Source organism: Cricetulus griseus (assembly GCF_003668045.3).
Source record: "Cricetulus griseus strain 17A/GY chromosome 1 unlocalized genomic scaffold, alternate assembly CriGri-PICRH-1.0 chr1_1, whole genome shotgun sequence".
Classification (NCBI taxonomy): domain Eukaryota; kingdom Metazoa; phylum Chordata; class Mammalia; order Rodentia; family Cricetidae; genus Cricetulus; species Cricetulus griseus.
This window is the reverse complement of record NW_023276807.1, coordinates 76795158-76815569: the sequence shown is the minus strand read 5'-3', so window position 1 is coordinate 76815569 and position 20412 is coordinate 76795158. Positions and strand designations below refer to the sequence as shown.

Below are 20412 nucleotides of genomic sequence, written 5' to 3'. Positions count from 1 at the left end.
CAAAATTAGCTATAGCCCATTCTTCAACACTTTTCTGAACTGGGTTTACATGCATGCAGTATGTTAGTAAAGAAAGGGAAATGAAGCTGAGGTAAAGGAAAGGAATGATTGTTCCTTTGGAAAACACGGGAAAATAAAATCTATTATAAAACTGAATGACTAGAAAATAAAATATAAAACAAATACATCAAATATACAAATGTTTGTACAAGCAATCTTTATAAAATAAGCTGATGGCTTCTACTGACAGCAGCAATGAAGGTGAACACATCTTGAAATATGCTTAATGGGTTGCAGCAACTATATGACTAAAGCTGAAATAAAGTCTTTAGCTCCATCAGGGAGTTAAGAGAAAAGAAGCACAGGGGATGTAAAGATAGCTCAGTGGTGAAGAGCACTTGCTGCTCCTCCAGAGGCCTGGGTTTCCCTGCACCAAGATTGGGTGGCTCTTAGCTGCCTATAACTCCAGCTACAGATGATCTTCTGACCTCACCAGGCACATACACACAGAGAAATAATAATAATAATGTCTTTTTTTAAAGAGAGATAAAAATAGAAAAGAAGCACCGGGCGGTGGTGGCGCATGCCTTTAATCCCAGCACTCAAGAGGCACAGGCAGGCAGATCTATGTGAGCTCGAGACCAGCCTGGTCTACAAGAGCTAGTTCCAGGACAGCCTCCAAAGCCACAGAGAAACCCTGTCTCGAAAAAAAAAAAAAAAAAAAAAAAAAAAAAAAAAAAAAAAAAAAAGGAAAAAATCGAGGTACCATACTGGTTTAATTTCTATTTCTTCACTTCAAAGTAAAATTCTCTGCCCTTGCTTCTGATTTACTCCCCAACTTGAAAGCTCAATGCAACACAGATAACTCTATCAAGACATTGGAAGGGCACAACCAGGGACAGGACCCACTCCTGCAGCAGTTATAGTACTGAACTACTTTAAGTTTTTTCTGTCAGCTTCTAAGGAGACAGGCCAGTGTCAATGCTTGCTACAACTGGGAAGCTCAACAAAAGTATTTGCCAAATGAAGGAAACAACTCACATTACTCTAGTATGACTCAAAGAAATGCACTGGAGCAACCATTTTAGCTGTTTAAGAAATGTTCCATAAGAAGTACAATGTTGCCTCGTCAAACCATAAGTTTCAGTGAATCAACATCCTTCAGGAGACTCTCTGAATAAGGACAACTATAAGATGGTATGAACAGTATATTAAAATTCTCCAGGGAAAAATTAACCATGAACCACTTTTATCTTCTTTCCATGTAAATTAGTAACTGTAGAACAACAAACATATCAGCCCAAAATGAGAGTCAAAAGCCAATCTAGAATTAAGTATACACTGAGAAACAGCATTACTTTGCTCGAAATACTTAACTATTGCTTAAACATTTAAAATGTATTACCTAAAAGTTTTAAACTTAACAATACACAAAAATGAAAAGATTGTGTACCTCCCCACCACCAAATACCAAACTTTAAGAAAACAGATTTTTTTTTTTCAGTTTCTGGGTGGTACAAACCTAGAAGCCAGCAAACATTCCTGGCTTCATTCTTAAGGGTGATGAAATACATCTGCAAAAACAGTTTTAAAGCTGAGCTTGTCAAAAAAAATTTTGAAATAGCAAAAAAAAATTGTTTTTCTCATTTCCTCAATACTCTTCCAGAGATATCAAAGCAAAAGCTAGTAAACTTTTTTTAAAAATGAAGAATAGCTTTGGTGAGCATACATTCATTCTTACACACAACCACAGAGTGAGGTATAAGGATACAATTTGACAAATAATTAGTCCCATAAAGCTGATTTATGGTGTAGAACATTACTCAATGCCTCAGGCAAGTAACAATGCTCCTTCTGCTTCCCCTTTTAATGTGAATTTACACTGAGCCTCCCAAAAGAAAATATCTTTTCTCCCAAAGTCTAAACATAATTTCTTATCAGCAGGGTATCTAATGAGTTAAGTCAATCAGGCTGCTGATTCAATTTGGTCTTCAGTAGAAAGAAGTCTTCAGATTGGAGAAAGTCATTTTTGTTATGTCTTGCTATTCTGGACAAAATATAATTTCCTGGCTAAGCATGGAAGTCACGTAATGCCAAACAAATGGAAGTCAAACTCTAGCAATTAAAAAGAAACACAATAAACGACCATTCACCATTCTAAGGATCTAAAAGGCAAACAATAACAACCGTTCAAAACCAAAATATGATGGAGGCTGCCATGTAAAGGGAAAATAAGAAACATAAGACAGAGAACAGCTTATTATTAATGCCAAGATCTTAACTAAGCAAATCAGACATTTGAAAAAAGAAAATGTGAGGGTTCGTGCTGGGGCATGCAGAAGATGATTAAAGGGAAGTTTAAAAATAGTCAAATTACAAAAGACAATAATGTGGAGACAAAAACAATGTTAAGGAGTGAACATTCCTAGAAGATCCCTAACTAGATGTTGGGGGTCAGAGGAAAGCAGGCATAACATTTCCCTGGGCTGAGGGCAGACACAAACCACACAAGGAACACACTCCAGGAGCTAAGTGTGGATCTGTGTGAGGTTCTGGAACATCCTGTGCTGTCCCAACTTTAGCAAATTGACCAATACAGAATTATGCAAAGAATTTGAAACCCAGGTTCCAAAGAACAAAGAATCACACCATTATTGAAAAATGATTTATGCTTTCAGTTTCATATCCTGTTCATTCAACTTCAGAGTACTGAGGTCTAATTCAACATCTTTATTACTATAGTGCTGTATAGACAATTGAATCCAAGTTAGCAAAGCTCTAGCTACCAAGAGCTTTAATTTGGTCATTGCTACTTTCACAACAATGCATATAGGATGCTGGTGATGATTAATTTTGTCAACTTGGCTAGGCTAAGGTACTCAATTGTTTGGTCAAAGTCTGGGCTGGGTCTTGCTGTAGAAGCACTTTCTGGATATGACTAACATTTGCAACCAGTTAATATCAAGACAATAAGTCTCCACAATATGAGGGAAGTTTATCCTATATGTGAAGAAATCAAAAGGAAAGACAGTTTTCTGGGACCAAGAATTATGCCTCCAGACCATGACATTAAACATTTGAGGGTAAGTGGGGCATGGTGGTGCATGCCTTCAACTCCAGAACTTGGGAGACAGAGGCAAGAGGATCTCTGTGTGTCTGAGAATAGCTTGGTCTACACAAAGCTAGTTCCAGGACTGCCAGAGCTACACAGTGAAACTTTGTCTCAGAAAACCAAAGCCAAAAAAATTGAGTGCATCGTCTTCAGACTTAACACATAACAATAAATCTTATCTGAACTTCTAGCCTGGTAGCCTGCCCAAAAGACTTCAATTTGCCAACTCTCACAAATACACAAGTCATTTCCTTAAAATCTTTCTTCATGCATATATACATACAATGACATTACAGGTCTGGGGACATGTTCAGTCAGTATACTGCTTACTGTGTGCAAGCCTGAAAACCTGACTTTCAGTCCTCAGTGTCCACTTGAACCTGGCCAGCCAGTCTAGCTAAATTGGTGAGCTTTAGGTTCAGTGAGAGACCTTGTCTCAAATAAGGAAGAAAGAAACAGGGAGGAAGAAGGGAGGGAGATGAAGAGCAAGTGAAGAAGGAAGACACCTAACATCAGCCTCTGGCTTCCATACACCCACACACACATACGCATACCACATACACTGTACATACAAAAAATTACAACACTGCACATATTTACATCTATCTCTGTACACATACATACATTATATATATATATATATATATATATATATATATATAGAGAGAGAGAGAGAGAGAGAGAGAGAGAGAGACTGGTTTTACATCTCTGGAGAATACCAATTAATATAATGTCTAAAGTTATGACAAATACCAAATGTATTAGACTAGACAGAGTGTCACATTCCTGTAATCTCTGCAGTTGGGGGTTGGAGACAGGAAGACCACAAGTTCTAGCCAGTCTGTGCTACATCCTAAGTTTAAGACTGACCTGGGCAGTGACATTCTGTCTCAAAAATATTGTCTTTCATCTTACAATACAAAGTAAAACCTCCAGTGCCAGGAGGGTTACATTTTATTGAGTTATTGGTCAAAGGGGTCTCTGGGAAACTCCCAAGCATAATAGATTACTGTCAAGGCAATCAATTACTCTACACAACCTGTGATGGTAAGGTCCTCTTGATAAAAAAAAAAAAACACTTATATGTGTCATTGAACATAGAGGGGCTGAGTTGGTGCATAACTGGAAGCTTCACTATACTGACTACTTTTCATGGTACTGGAAGGCACTCTGAACACTACTGGAAGAGAAGGCAATCATCAATTTCTCCCAGCTACAAACCCTGAGACCTATAATGTGACCTGCCTGCAAGTTTACTGATGCAATAGTGGCACAGACATTATGGGAGTGACCAATCACTTTCTAAAATTGTGTTTAAGGCTCAGTCCATGAAATAGAACATATATATGGCACTGCTAAAGTGGCCAAGAACCTAAAACTAGACAGGACATGGAACCAGGAAGAAATACAATACTACCACTCTGCTAGAAGAAGACAGCATTAAAATGACTCTTGATGACATTCTGCTATATTCATAGATCAGTGACTTGCTCAGTCCTCATCAGAGAAGTTTCTTGCAGTAGATGAGAAGTAACACAGATATCCACAGCTGGACAACATGCAAAGAATGACAGCTTTTGGAGCAGTCAGTCCTAAATGTCTTCATCAAAGCCTTCCCTTAAAGGCTTAGGGATCTATGTGGAGCAAGAGGCAGAAAGATTTTAAGAGCCAAAAGTAACGGATGACTTCAAGGAAACAGTGTCTTCCAGGTACACCAGGACCATTGCACCATAAACTCATAGAGATGGTGATAGCATATCCAAGACCTGCACAGGTTCAAATATATGGGGTCTCATCACTAACAGGGGAGAGTAGACATGGGCTCCCAACCCTAACCAAGAATCTATCTGCAACTGATATCTTTTGGCAAAAGATAGGTTAATTTTCCTTAATGGCATCTCACTGGGTATATCAACAATGCCTGGGGGCAGTTGTAGTTGGCCAACACAAAATGAACTTAATGGTATTTTTATAGACTTTTGGTCTCATTTTGTTCTATTGGTGCAGTTTTGTCTTATTGGTATTTTTCTTATTTATACTGATTTCTGTTTTGTGGGGGATAGTTTTGTTCATGTTTCTTGTTTTGTTGCTCTGTCTTTGTGTTTGTTTGTTTTAAAAAAAGATAAAAAAACAAAAATCAGATGGGTAAAGAAATGGAAAGGATCTGGGAGGAATTGGGGTCAGAGAAAAACATGAGCAAAATATAATGTATGAAAAAAAGATTTAATAAAATAGTTTTTAAAATACTATCTTTATCTTAAAAGTATATAGATTTTTAATCTGAAGAAAAATGGTTACAATCAAATGTACAGTTTTTCAGTCACTTAAATAACCTATATTAAACAACATGGATAGAGCCTATTACAGACCCTTGCATGGTTTATAGCATTTATTGCAAAAAAAAGTTTAAAGCAGGCTACTCCTCTGCAGGGGGACACTTATCTACATTACATTTTGAAGCAAATAATGAATTTTATTTACAAGGATGAAAAATATCACAAAAAAGAATAGACAGAATTAAATGAAAATGGGCCAACACACCTGCTTCAACAGAACAGAAAAGAAGGCACCAAAACCATGAAGGATTGTAAGTGCTAGTGAGTTCTTAGCAAATATAACAGCTGTCACCTGTGAAAACCAAGGTTACGCATATCAGAGAGGCAGTTTATCATGTTTTGATTTTAGTTAGCCTTTTTAGTTAACCACAATAGAAGTATAATTTACTAATTATACATTTATCAAAGTGACAGGCACCTTAATTAAACAAAAACATAATAACATGATTTTAGAAACAGCATAGGATTTGGGTAAAAACTTAATTGGATAGGAAATAATTCAAAGCAGCTTCTAAGTATATCAAATGCCAGTAAAGAACAGATCTGCATTGCATGGCATGCAATCTGATCCAATTTATGTTATTCATTTACTCAAGGAAACTATTTACAAATAAATAATATTGCAACAATATCTTGAGCCCAAGGTCCTAATTGTCTTCAAGGGCATGGAAGTTAATTTTTTTAAAAAATAGGACATTTCAAGTATAAAAGGAGGCAAGCATGTCTCCCTTCTTGCCACATCAAGAGGAAAACTTGCATTAAACAATACAAGAAAAAATCAATAATGCAACAGCTCAGGGAGAATATACCAGCTCAAGGTGAGCTCAACAAACTGCAGCGGTGATCTTGACTAAGCACAAGGGATGAATTAGAAGTAAAATGAATTGCTAATGGGAATATAGAGATGCATATGAAACACATAACTCTAAAAGTGACTTTCTATTTGATAAGTAATTACTCATAATTGCTATTATATATATATTAAACCTTATAAAGTCTGTACCACATGAAAATAACAAAATTAAAAGCAGAAAAGTGTTCCTGATTCAATTACACTGACACTGGTAAATCTGAACTTACTTAAAGCTCTAAGAAGGGAGTTAAACTTCAGAGGAAGGAAGAAGAGGAGAGTTTCTAGAAAAAAAGATTCATAAAACTATATGTGTGGCATTACCAAGAAGGTCACACCAGGACAGGTGACCTTAACTGACTTTAGAAAGAGTGTGGTGAAGCTGGTGCAAAACATCTAACTGTGTGGAGGAGATCTGGCTGGGAAGAGAAGTTAGCTCAAGACACCCAAAGAAGGGAATGGAGGGGTGTGTGTGTGTGTGTGTGTGTGTGTGTGTGTGTGTGTGTGTGAGAGAGAGAGAGAGAGAGAGAGAGAGAGAGAGAGAGAGAGAAGAGAGAGAGAGTTTGTATGAGTGAGTGTGTATGTATGTATAATATCTGTAAGGGTTCAAGTGTGAGTGTTTGTGGGTGTGTCATGAACAGATGAGAAGAGAGGCATATAATTAGTATAAATTACATAATAGGATATGTAAGGTTTTGTAAGAAAGCAAGGAAACTTCAGAGACACATAAATGACTTGGGAGTCCAAAGTTAGAAAGCTGGAATAAACAGAACAAGCAGTTTCTACCAAAAGCAAATAAAATTAAAAAAAAACATAATAAGAATGCTTAATGGGATGAACTCAGAGAATAGCAATTAATGCAAAAATTTCAACAGAGGGAATGAAAGGAATAGCAAGTACTGAAATCAAATTAGAACACTGAGAGGAAGTGAAAAACACCACTATGTCATGAAACAAAAACTACAAAGGAGGCTGGATGTAGTTCTGCATGACTTTAATCTTGGCACTCTGGAAAAAAGTTGGAGGTTCTTTGCTGAGTTTGAGGACAAGTCAGGCTACTTGGTCACTGGTGACACAGACAAGGCACAGAAGACAGATCCAAGATGCAAAAACCAGGATTCTCAGAAAGAATGAACAGCAGTGAAGCAATGATCAAACAGCACAACTATGAAGTAAAGAAAAAAAACATGAGTGTTCAGTTCAAAGGAGCTCATCAAACACCAGGCAGTTATAATGAGGAGAAAAACAAGACCAAACACACTTGACATATTGCGCATTATATAGAAGCTATAGGTCTTAAGTTACAGGCTTAATATAGCAGAGAAGGTAATTTACATATACAATCAAAGTCACATATTGCATTAAAACTAGCATTGTGCAATACATAGATGAATCAGAAAAGTTATGCTAATAATGTTAAACCTTAATCTGTACACTTGTAATGACATCAACAAATTGAAACAAATAAGCAGAAAGTCTGGCAGGTTGACAGGAAGGCCTTAAGAAGCTCTTCTTCACTACCTTTAATGGCAGCGTTTTTTTTTTTTTTTTTCTGACTTCTTTTTTACTACATCATTTTTGGGGGTGTTTTGGTTTGGTTTGGTTTTCTTTTTCAAGTACTAGGAATTGAATTTAGGGTCTCAGGCATGTTATTCCAGCTTTTGGAACAAAATTACCTAGATTTTCATTCTGCACTGTAATACATGTGGCCGGCCCTGTGTCAAGGAAAAGAAACTTGAATCTGAAACTAAGAAGCAGAATCCCTTTGTTCTCTTCCTCTGATGGTATATGATTGCAAAACCATTTCTTGATTACAGGGCTTTTTTTCTTTCTAGTGATTATTTTTTATTAAATAAATGAATGTTATAATTTAAGTATTTATGATTGAACATTAACTGGAATTTTTACTACTAAAAATAATGCACTGGGGCTGTGGAAGTGGTTCTTTTTGTGAAGTTCTTACTGTACAAGCATGAGGATCTGAGTTTGGATGCCCAGCATTCCTGTTAAAAAGTCTGGTATTGCTGTACCTATAAGTCCAACCTGTAAGAAGGTGAAGACAGAAGGTTCTGGGAGCTTGCTGCCTAGTCCACCTAGCCAATAGTGAGCTCAAGGTTCAGTGAGACACCATCTCAAAAGACTGGAGATACTCTGTCTGCTTCTGGCCTCCTCACCAGCATGCATGGGCATATGCACCTATACAACACACACCATGTGTGCACACAGACACACATGTGTACAGATGGGCATGCACATGCATGCACGTGTGTGCATGCGCGCACGCACACACACACATACACACACACACACACACACACACACACACACACACACACACACACACACACAAATCCTCAGATCGGGAAGAAAACATCAAACAGTGTATGTTTAAATCCTTGTGTATTAAAATCCATGCATATCTGATTTTTATAAGTTATGTTCCTTTAAAGTGTAGTTACAGAACAATGAAATGAATTTCCATGCTCTCAATGTTTTACATAGTCTTTCAAAATATTCACATCAATGTACAATACAAATGAAAGTGTCTGGGGGCAGCGCTCTCCCTATATATGTTCAATAGCAATTTTTCTCTCTGTCTCTCTGTCTGTCTCTGTCTGTCTGAGGTAATTTCACAACACAAATGAACCATATTAAATAGAACAATTTACTATGTTGCATTTACACATGTATGTGTGTTTGTGTGTGCACATATGTGTGTGTGTTTGTGTGTCTCCCTGTGTGTGCACGTGTGTGTGTGTGTGTGTGTGTGTGTGTGTGTGTGTGTGTGTGTGCATGCCAAGATGGGAGATTGAACCAGACTTTGTGGCAGCACCTTTACCTGCTGAGTTCTTTTGCCAAGTTTAGTTTAATATTTTAAAACTCTTTTGCAAGCTTACAGTCATACAGAAACTGTAACATTTTTATTTACTTTTCAGTTTTGTTGTAGTAGAAGGCTTATTTGCTAAAGTAGGGCTATAGGATATGTTTCATTTAACAGTTAGTTTGTTTAAAAGTAAACATTTGGAGCCAGTAAGATAGCTCAGCAAGTAAAGACACTTGGATTGAGCTTGACTGAGTTCAATCCCTGACCTGAATTTGATCCCTGGTGGAAGGATACCCCAAAGTTGTCCTTGACCTCCACCCATGCGTGCCTACACACATACCACTAAATAATAATAAATAAATGTAAACATTTGACAAGTGTTGTGATACACACAGATAATCCAGCATTTGGGAGGTGGAAACAGAAGGTAGGATCATAAATTCAAGGTCATCCTTAGCCACATAGAACATTCAAGAGCAACCTAGGCTACATGACATTTTTATCATTCCCTCCTGCCATGACAAAAAAGTCAACATTTAAATGTAGGCCATTTTTGTGGGCCTCTGTTAATGCACTTACCCAGACTCTACGATTATTAGGGAGATCTCCCATCCTGGGTTGTATTCACTCACAGTAGGATCTAAGAAGAAACGTCAGGGTGGGGTGGTGGTTGACAGTCCAATCATATCCAAGCCTAGTAACCACAGCAGAATGCTGTCTTTATTAGTTTCTTATTAGTCTGGCCTAAGTGCATTATTCTCATCAGACCATGGAACCTATGACCAGGGAAGATGAGCAGCTTAGTAGTGGCAATTAAAATGAAACCCTATATATATTGACCCTAAGGCAGCTACTGAACTGCACAAGTTTCTATGAACTCTTATTACTCTAATAGTTTTTCAGTTAGTTTTTGTGAGTGTTCTAGATAGATGATGCTATAAAATGCCAACAGTGATTTCCTGTCCCTTGCTTTATAACATTTACTACTTATGCTGCATTTTATTACACTTGAATCTCCAACCCCAGCTAAACGGTGATGTCAGGTGTCCACCTTGTTCCTAGCCTGAGTTGGACTTTCCTTCAGCCATTCATTAAATGCCATGTTAATGTTCCTCATCCTTTCCATGTGGAGTCTTTCCAAGGCCCTGTGGCCAGGTCTCAAGTTCCAGTGAACTTGAGTGTGGGTTCTGCCACACAGACAGACAATAACCTAAGAAAATAAAAAAAAAAACCAGAAAACTTTCATGTTGTTAAATTTTAGAACAGGGTCACTGCCAGTTATGACTGTTTGACCAAATTTCTGTTTTTGTTCCTCTAAGCAAAAGTCAATCCAAAAGAGGTGGGGACTGTCAGCCAAAACAATTATTTTAATTATCTGATGTTTTTATGCTTTTGTTATTTCTAGGGGAATGGCAGTAATTTATAGAGACCAAAGAGAGGGCAATGAGGGAATGAATATTATAAAAAGTATTATATACACCGGGCGTTGGTGACGCACGCCTTTAATCCCAGCACTTGGGAAGCAGAGACAGGTGGATCTCTGTGAGTTCGAGGCCAGCCTGGTCTCCTGAGCAAGTCCCAGGATAGGCTCCAAAGCTACACAGAGAAACCCTGTCTCGAAACCCAAAAAAAAAAAAAATTATATACACTTATTCAATTGTCAAAGACTACATTTTCAATTAAAGAACTTATGGTAATCACATAAGTAAACATTTAGACTTTTGTTAGAGAATGACTGTGATTTTAAAAATTATCACTAATATTTTAATGCATTTTGCATGTTGACTTTATTGCAGTTAGACATGATGGCATATACCTTCAGACTCAGCACTTGAGGAGGCTAAGGAAGAAGAGATTCCTTTGTGTTTGGAGTAAGTCTGGGCTATACAGTGAGTCTGAGGCCAGTATGAACTACATAGCAAAACCCTATCTCAAAGAAAACAATTTTGTTTGCCAGTTCTAAGAAACATCTAACATACTAAGGGCATCTTAATGGGGTGAACAAGCATCAGTACTGCTCAGAGGAAAGATGGCTAGAGATGAAAGATGGCTTTGTGAGTCATCACCAAGTAAGATCAATAAGTAGATAGTGTCTATTTTATTCATTGTTATATCACCAGAGACTGGTACACGGTAAGTGCTCAAAGATGTATAGGACACTTCTCTGAAATTAGGTCACCAGGGAATGGTTATTACAGAATTCAGATTTAAAGTTATATAGTAACTTTATGAAGGATTAACAGGAAGCTACTATTTATTTGGTGCCTGGCAGAAAGCAATTCTTAGAATGCTAGGATTTTTTTCTATAATTTAATTCTATAACTACTATTAATAGGGGCTATTAATTATTATATTCTCATTGTCTCTTTGTTAGCCTGTCAGGGTATTCAGATACACTGGACAACTTGCACAAAGTCATGAAGCTGGACTTTAAATCTAGTCCCCTTTCAACCCACTGGAGTATGGTACCTTCTAGAACATTTACCTCTTCCATTCCACCTGGGGTGCCTGCTGTATTTACTCTCTTTTGCATCCTGTTTATTTTGTTTTAGGGCTCATGACATGACTCCTTTGAGAGAGTCTGTTGCTATGAGATTAGTGATTTTTCTACAGCCGTATCCTGGTGCTTTGAGCATGGTAAGTTCTCAAATAGTTATTGAATGAATGAATGAGTGAATGAATGAATGAATGAATCTATTCAAGTCCCTCCGCAATATTAAAGGAAAGCTAATCTAAAAGTGAGGTTGCTATTGTCTTAAGTATTTGTCCCATGTCCATGTCTCTCTTGTATCCCCCCACCTTTACCCCACAATCAAATTTCTGTATTCAAAGCTTGTTCCCAGTGTGAAGGTGTTTGGAAGTGAGATCTTTGATATGTGATTAAGAAAAGATGACAGCATTCTTAAGAATGGGATTGGTAACCTTACAGAACAGGTCGCAGGAAGCTCCGGCACCAAGAAGAGAGTTGTCCATGACAGAAAGAAGGTCCCTTACTAGACTATGAATCTGCTAAAACCTTCATCCTGGGAATTTTAGCTTACAGAATTATACGAAACAAAATTTCTGCTGTTTACAAGCCATCCAGGCAGTTGTAGTTTGTCCTACTAAACCACACAGATTAAGACATGATTTTATAAAGAGCCACAGATTAATGAAGGGAGCTTGCAGGCTAGGGTTTACAAGTTCATGGTTACTTTGTTCTAGTCTCCTGTTTCCTTAGAAACCCGTTCATCAGCATTTTTAACGGTGGTGCTGTTCTTATGGAAGATGAATGACAACCCAACTATATTACCTTTCAAAGCTTTTTCCACTAAATGGGAATATAAAAGGTCACATTCAAACAAAGCATTGCCCAGAAGACATAAATTATTAGATTCAAGTTTTTTGTTAAATGTATTTACACCAGGGCCTTAAAGTGGTGGGTTTAGTGGAGTGTAAGGGTGTGGGGGATCAGTCTTGCCTTATTCTGTGGTACTTTTAAATTAAAATGAGCCAACTGTTTAAAAAATTGTTTACTGCACAAAAGAAATGAGATGGAACAAAACAACCCCCCATCACTATTGAATAAACAATTTGAGGTCCATGATCTACCTATAGGTCATGCTTTAAGATGTTTATTGGAAGTTTTAATGGCATAATAAGTGCTTTGATATGTTGTGATAACAATCAGTACAAACTTATATATTCAGACCAAACTTGGTGGCACATTCCTATAATCCCATCACTTGGGAGGTGTTGGAATATGTTCCAAGAATGGAGATGAATGTTTGTGGAAAAAAAAAAAAACTTCAAGAAAACAAGACAAGAGTCTTGTGACCTCTGTTTCTTCAGAAGCATGGAATTGTTCTTAGAATATGCTTTTGTGCCTCTTCCAGGCATAACAGACAGGAGTAAGTTTCCATTAGATTATTCATTATAACTAGCTACTGTTATTTATTTATATGACTCTATGGAAAAACATGATTGGATACCTTACTCCCATGACTCTTAACCCTCTGATGCTCTGAATAAAGCTGGCTATTGCAGGAAACTTTAGTCTGTCTCATTTTTAGAATCCACTCTCTCAGGTTCCCACCACCAATTAGAGTGGTAAATAGGGAAGGAGAGGTAGAAAGATCAAGAGTTCAAGTCTAAGGCCAGCGTTGCTACATAATGAGTTTGAAGTCAACCTGGGTTACATGAGAACTAATTGTTTAAGTGTATAATTCAATAATACAACCACATGTATGGGAGTATAAATTGAATGTCACAGGGTGTTTACAAAACAGGGGCTACTTTCTATACATCTTTATGTTAGTCATAGTTCTGCCAGGGAAAGATGACACAGCCAATCCAAGTATCAGAAGAGTTAACTACTTGCAGTACAATGGGAGGGAGGGTGGATATGGAGCAGCAATTAGAGAACACATAGCAGAGAATTTTGAAAAAGAGAATTATTATAATTATAAAATGTAAATACATGCACAGCATAGGTCGAGTTCAGAGGTTTTAGTTTCAGAGGGGTTCTGACCACATGACCTTGCTCCTACAATGTCAGCTCTGTTTTTAGTAAGTTTTACATACAAGATGAATCCTATAATTTGAATTTGTCCCCTCCAAAATTCAGGCATTACAACTTTATTGGCTAATGTGATGTATGCCATTAAGAAATCTCGAAACTTTAAGAAGCAATTAGGCTCCTCCTCATAACACAGAAGAGATGGTGTGCAGTGTTTAGTGTTCTTGGCTTTTACTTTCTACCCTTTGAGGACACAGTGAATCCCTTCTGTATAGGACCCAGCAACAAGGTACCACATTGGAAGCCAAGAGCAAGCCCATCAGACAACAACCTGTAGGAACCTACTTTTGTACTTCACATCATCCAGAATGATGCATTCAGTTCTTTTCAAATGACTCCATCATGGGTATTTTATGCTGCAGCAGCACAACTGGAGTTCAGCAATGAATCAAAGCACTTCAAAGAACAGAGACTGGGCATGGTTTGAATGAACTGCTTTGAGCCACTTGATAATCAATGTTTGGCTGATAAATGTCTGTATGTGTGACTGAATTTTGCAATAAGTTTCATTAACCCTTCATGAAGGAGATCTACCACAGAGTAAGTCAAGAGATAGCCCAATTTTCATGAACTTTGCATCCTGGTGGGAAACAATAGAAAAGAATAATCGACGGCAACGACTACTTGCAGTGAAAATAAAAGTGAAGTAAGTGATGGTAAGTGTCACCAGTAAGGTTCTTTCTAGAGAAGCACAAATCTGAACTAAGACCTGAATTACAGAGACAGCCATGTGAAGGTGGGCAAGAGTGTTTCTGGTAAAGCCTCAGAGGGGACTCCCCAAAAAGGGAATGTTATGGCACAAAACAGGGAAGACAAAGATAGATATATTCCTCAAAAACCCACAGTCAATCAGAACTGTTTTTGGAAACTGGTGGTAACTGGCCAGCATCAGAAGGGAAGTGATGGGGATGTCCTTCTGTATATATGTTTCTCTTATTGGTTGATGAACAAAACGCTGATTGGCCAGTAGCCAGTCAGGAAGTATAGGTGGGGCTATGAGACGAGGAGAGTTCAGGGGAGAGAATGCAGAAGGAGGTCTTGGGAAAGAAGCCATGTAGCTGCTGAGGGAGCAGCAGCAATTAGTGGCAAAACCACACTGCTCTTTCAAGAGGCCCTGCTACCAAACAATTAAATGGTGTTTGCAAGAAGTTGGCAGCATGCTTCTTGGTGGTGACATGAACCTAGAAACTCCACAGAGTTGTGGCAATAAGCATGGTTCCCACCAGAACTCCTGCTGTGAAGCCAATGATTAGGACAGGGCCAGCTGCTGCTTTAATTTCAGCCATGCTGTTTAGTAGATGAGACTCATGGTCAGAAGAAGATAGAGATAAACAGTAAAGATAGATTCAGATGAAGAAAAACCTCTAAAAGGTTTATAGTGTGTTTAAAAATATACATAGGCTTGGGAGAGAAAAGAAAAAAAGATAAAGTGGTTAAAAAAGAAATAAGTGGTGGTAAATGCCTTTAATCCCAGCACTCTAGAGGCAGAGACTGGGAGATTTCTGTGATTTCAAGGCCAGCCTGGTTTACCAGTGAATTCCAGGACAGCCAAAGTTGCACAGAGAAACCCTGTCTTAAAAAAAAAAAATGAGACAAAAGTAAAAGAGATAGAGTAATAATTTTTAAAAGGCCACATAAAGACAGAAAATACACAGAAAGTATGGACACTGTATGTTATTATGTTGCCTTTGAATTGTTTGACTGCTGAGGAAGGAGCAACACCTGCTAACAGACTTTTGATAATAAATGCTGCTCAATTAATTCAACTTATATATTTTTAAAATGCCTGGACTTCAAAATGTAAGTCTAAGGACAGGTTACTTTGGAAAAGAAGTTCTGCTTTTGTTTCCACAGAAGATGAAAAGCTGTGGATTCCTTCCAGACTAATATGGTTTGATCAAGCAAGACCCCCCTGAGGAGTGTACCAGGTGATCCAACATCCAAAACTGTTAAGATGATGCAGCCTCAGGCTACTACAGTCAGGATTTGGCCAGGTTTCTGGGTTTTCTAAGGATCCCCTTGGGATTGACAGCACCCCCAAACAGCAGGAAACAGGGTTGCCTATAAATGGTTAATAATCACAGTCAATTTCTTTCTACATAAAAAAACATGATATAGAAATGAATACTTTGCATTGGTATGGATTATGGTTTGCTGATACAAATCTAAGGTCAATTTTATTATATGTTTCTACTCTTGTTTAGGTATTGTGTTTATACAGCTCTTTTAAAATGTAATACATAATTAAATACAGATTATATATAGTCACCTATATAGTCAAAACTTACGTTAGGTTTTCTAGAAATACAGAGATATATTTCAAATAGATAGGTATTCTTCAAAACCTTTCAAAAATCTTCTAGATATACAGAGATATATTTCAAATAGATAGGTATTCTTCAAAACCTTTCAAATTCTTCAAAGACCTACAGAAAACGGCATTTGAAATGGTTCATTAGGGTTCATTTTCATGACAATGAGACACAACTGCTCCTGGCAACACCAATTACGTCAGAGAGGAAGGTGGGCATTAAAGAAACTCATTATGGAGTTTGCCTTCAACAAGGCAAGACTAGCCATTTGGGAAATAAATTGCTCTTTCCTGGGCTGTTTGACTGTATGCTGTATAAACTGGGCATGAAGGACCCACAGGAAAGTGACTGCTGAACTTGCCAAAACAAGATGGGACAGTCCTGCAGGGTTCCTGCTTCCTGAAAGAGTCTGCCACACACTTCAGGACACAGAGAAAAATGACTGACTGAAGGCAGGGTATTAATGAGTTCGCTAGACACAAAACAAATGATAAGTGGGTGTTTTATTGGGAGAGAGAGAGAGAGAGAGAGAGAGAGAGAGAGAGAGAGAGAGACTGCCCTGCACTTCTCTACCTTCCTGTCACAGCTGCGCTTGAAGCCACACCCAAAGGGATGTGGCCACTAACACAAATTCACTGGCAAGGTGAGATGATACTACAACTGACAAATTGCCAATATAGGCAGGACAGTTTCAAATTTCCTGCTTCAATGAAAAGGCTGCTAGACACGCCAGGCCTCTAGGCCAAAGATGGATGCCCCAATGTTACAGGAGAACTTTGGGTGCCTATCCAGGCAGTGAGATGCCTTTGTCAACTCTTGAGTTTACATATTATCCTTCTGTGGTCTTTGATGGAGTTGAAGGCAGATAGTTATGGTTATGATTCTCCTTAGTTATGATAAAAGTTGCACATAGAACTTTAGACTCAAAAAGATAGGATAGATGATAGAATATTTTCTTTATATTTTGCCAAAATGTTAATGGACTAAGTATTGTTAACTATAGTTCTTACTTAATAACTGTTTTGTTATATATAATTTTACTATGTTAAAGTTAAAAACTCTTTATTTAGACAGAAAAGAGGAGATGATGGTGGTTGTCCTTCTGTATATATGTTTCTCTTATTGGTTGATGAATAAAACACTGATAGGCCAGTAGCCAGGCAGGGGGGTATAGGTGGGGCTATGGGACAAAGAGAATTCGGGGGAGAGAACAAAGAGAGAGATCTCAAGAGAGAGACTCCATGTAGCTGCTGAGGGAGCAAGATACTCTGGTGAGGGATGATGTGGTAGACTTTGGGGAGCCCCTTTTGAGGGCCTTACCCTGCCTGGGGAGTGGAGGGGGGATGGCTTGGGGAAGGTGGGATGTTGGGGGGTAGGGGAGAGAGAGGGAGAAGGGATTGACATCTGAAGCAAGCTTGTTCCTCATTTGAACTAATAAAATAAAATAAAAAAATAAAAAAAGATACTCGTAAAATAGACCATATGGAAATACTTAGATTAATAGAAATAGATTAATAATTAAGAGAAAGCTAGCCAGTAGGAAGCCTGAGCCATCGGCCAAACAGTTTATAATTAATATAAGCATCAATGTGTTTATTTGGGACCAAATGGCTGTAGGCCCCAGCAGGATAGAAACTTTGTCTATAGGGAAGAAGGCTGAGACAGAAAGATTTCCTTTAGTTCATACCCCAGAAAGAGGCAACAACCACTTAGCAAATCTTTCCCAAGTTTTCATCTCTTTATATATGTGTGTTTGCATGTGTTTATGTATATATGCATCTATGTGCATGTACCCATATATGTACACTTACTTGAACAGACATGTGACACTGGGTGTCTTCCTTGGCCATTCATCATTTATTTTTGAGATAGGCTCTCTCACTGGCCTTCAAGCCTGCCAATTCAGCTACACTGGGTGGCCAGCAAGCCCCTGGAATCCTTCTGTCTCTGCCTCCCCAGGACTGGGTTTTCAGGTGTGCCTGACTACACCCAGCTTTTTAATGTTAGTGGGGGAAGGGGTCCAAACTCAGTCCTCAGGCTTGTATGGTAGGCACTTTCCCTAACTAACCCATTTCTCTACCAGCTAGTTTTCCTCACTAAAGTACCTCAGAAAACATGTAACTCTGTGGAAATCCATTAGGATAAGATGTAAAGCTGCCAACATGCAAAGCCCATGAGCTACAAACTTACAGTACAGCCATAGAGATTAAAGAAGTCCGGATGCCCCCCCCACTTTACACTCAGCGGCATCCTGCTCCTTCTCTAGGTGTGGAAACGAAGTTTGTCTCCACATCCATTCTCTGTGAGGGGTTACACATGCCCTTGTGGAACATCAATCATTGTGGCCAATGATTTGAGGAGAAGGAATTTCAACTTGCTGTGTCACTTCAGTTGCTAAAAATGTACTCACAAATAATGCTCATGATCACAATAAACAACGCCAACCATAAGTGCTCTGCCTAAAGCATCTAACTTCTGTGTGTCAGCCCTTTAAAAATGTTTATATAACGATTTTAAATGACCATGTTTGGAGGGGATATGAATTTTTAAAACCAATATTCCAAATACTACAAGAAAAAGAAACCTGTATCTTTTTTAAAAAGAAAACAAATCTTTCAAAGAAGGAGAAAGAACTATAATTAGGAAACATCAAGGACTAAAAGCTGCTTTTAACTTGTTTCCTAAGAAACCCAAAATAGAACTGACAAGTACTTCCAGAAAGCTTAGATCTACTTACTCTATTATTAAATTTTCCAGTTCAAAACTTTTAGAATCACTAATTTAAGGAGGGGGAGCATTCCCTAGTTAATTTTGCTTGTGATGCTGATCTTTATAAGCAAATAGAATACCAGGTTGTTCTTAAGTAGGTGAAAAGCACATTAATCCATGACATCTTGCTAATATTTCCATGATGAAAATAACAGACATAATAGTTCTTGGCAACTATTATGCCAATTTGAAAGGGGATATGCCCTCTGTCATCAGGAATCAAACGTCTTACTAGAGTTCCACTTAACGCGGGTGTTGATACCAATCCCTATTCTGCTCTATATGTTTTGTACAGAGAGAAAATGTATGTCTGCAGACTGAGATTATGTCCCTCTTTATTTTTAAAACACTTTGGGGGAGTTTTATGATTTTGAATGGGTTTGTATTGAGGATGGACAGAGCAGAGGTGAAGGGAGGCTTGGGTGAACCTTTATGGAATATGCAGTCAGGCTATGGGCCTCACAAAGGCCCTCGAGCAGTCACACCATTCCTCCACTGATAAGCTCTAGACTGAGGGGCAATGTGAAATTAACCAGGACAGACAGACACTTCCTCTGAGTTACTAGCCCTGGGGCCTGCAACCTACAGGGTATCAAACAGGAAGCAGCTCAAAAACTGTCCTGCGTAGAGCCCGCCACAGATTCTTTTCTATCCTAAGAGAGCCAGCTGTACCAGTGAACCCTAGTGTTTTCCTCCCTTGCAATTGAGGAGCACCTCACATCACAGCTGTGTCAAAGTGGTGACTGAGTCAGGCACTGGAGAAATACTGAGACCTACAGCAGGATCTCCAGAGCAGAGAAAAAGAATGTTAGAAAATTCCCCTCCCACCTTTCACTACATTCCAGAAGTCCCCAGGCTCAGTAAGGTAAAGACATCAGAATATAAAGCATATCATTCCTTCCTATGCCCAACCCAATCCTAACCATTTCTTCTCAATATATATGTATAGAATAGGAATGAACAGGGTTGTTGTGAAGCTCCAGTCGGCCTCTAACTTTTAATGGTCCTCCTGCCTCAGTTCCCCAAGTGCTGAGATTAGAGATGTATGTATGTCACCATGCCTAGCATCAACTTCCTATTCCCTGTGGAACCATAACATATTCCCAGCCCTGGAGACTTCACAGTCTATCTTGAGGTGTGAACAACCTTCTAACACCTGAGATTGTGGTTATTGTGGGATGGATGCTGCTTAGTAAGTACTTTTGTGATAGAATTTGGAGCTAAAGCTTTTCCCAGGACCTATGATTGGCAACCATCTATCATTAAGTAGTACTAGCAAATTCTCAAAGGAAGACAACAATCTTAGCCAGTGAATGTGGCATGTTATCCTAGTGACATGTTAGAATGATAATGATCAACTGTATCTCTTCCCAGGCTTTAGAGAAACACGTGGAACACTTGAAAGTACCATGCTTTTGGAGAACATGAAATTTCATTAAGTAATCAATACATAATTCTACAATTATAAAAACCTGAGGCTGGGGATATGAGTCAGTAAGTGCTTTCCATTCAAGCCTCAAGACATGAGTTCGTACCAATGCTGATATGAAACAACAAGGATGGCAATGTGTCTGTAACCCCAGATCTAAGGGGTCTTAGGCAAATTACTGAAGCTTATTGGACAACCAACCTAACAGCTCCAGGTTCAATG

The 20412-nt window shown here is 38.4% G+C and overlaps 1 protein-coding gene across 4 annotated transcripts in view; it reads right to left on the bottom strand.

Annotated features, from left to right (window-relative positions):
- Positions 1-20412, bottom strand: part of Acyp2 (acylphosphatase 2) — a 140942-nt gene that overhangs the window by 75834 nt on the left and 44696 nt on the right. The window lies entirely within an intron of this gene.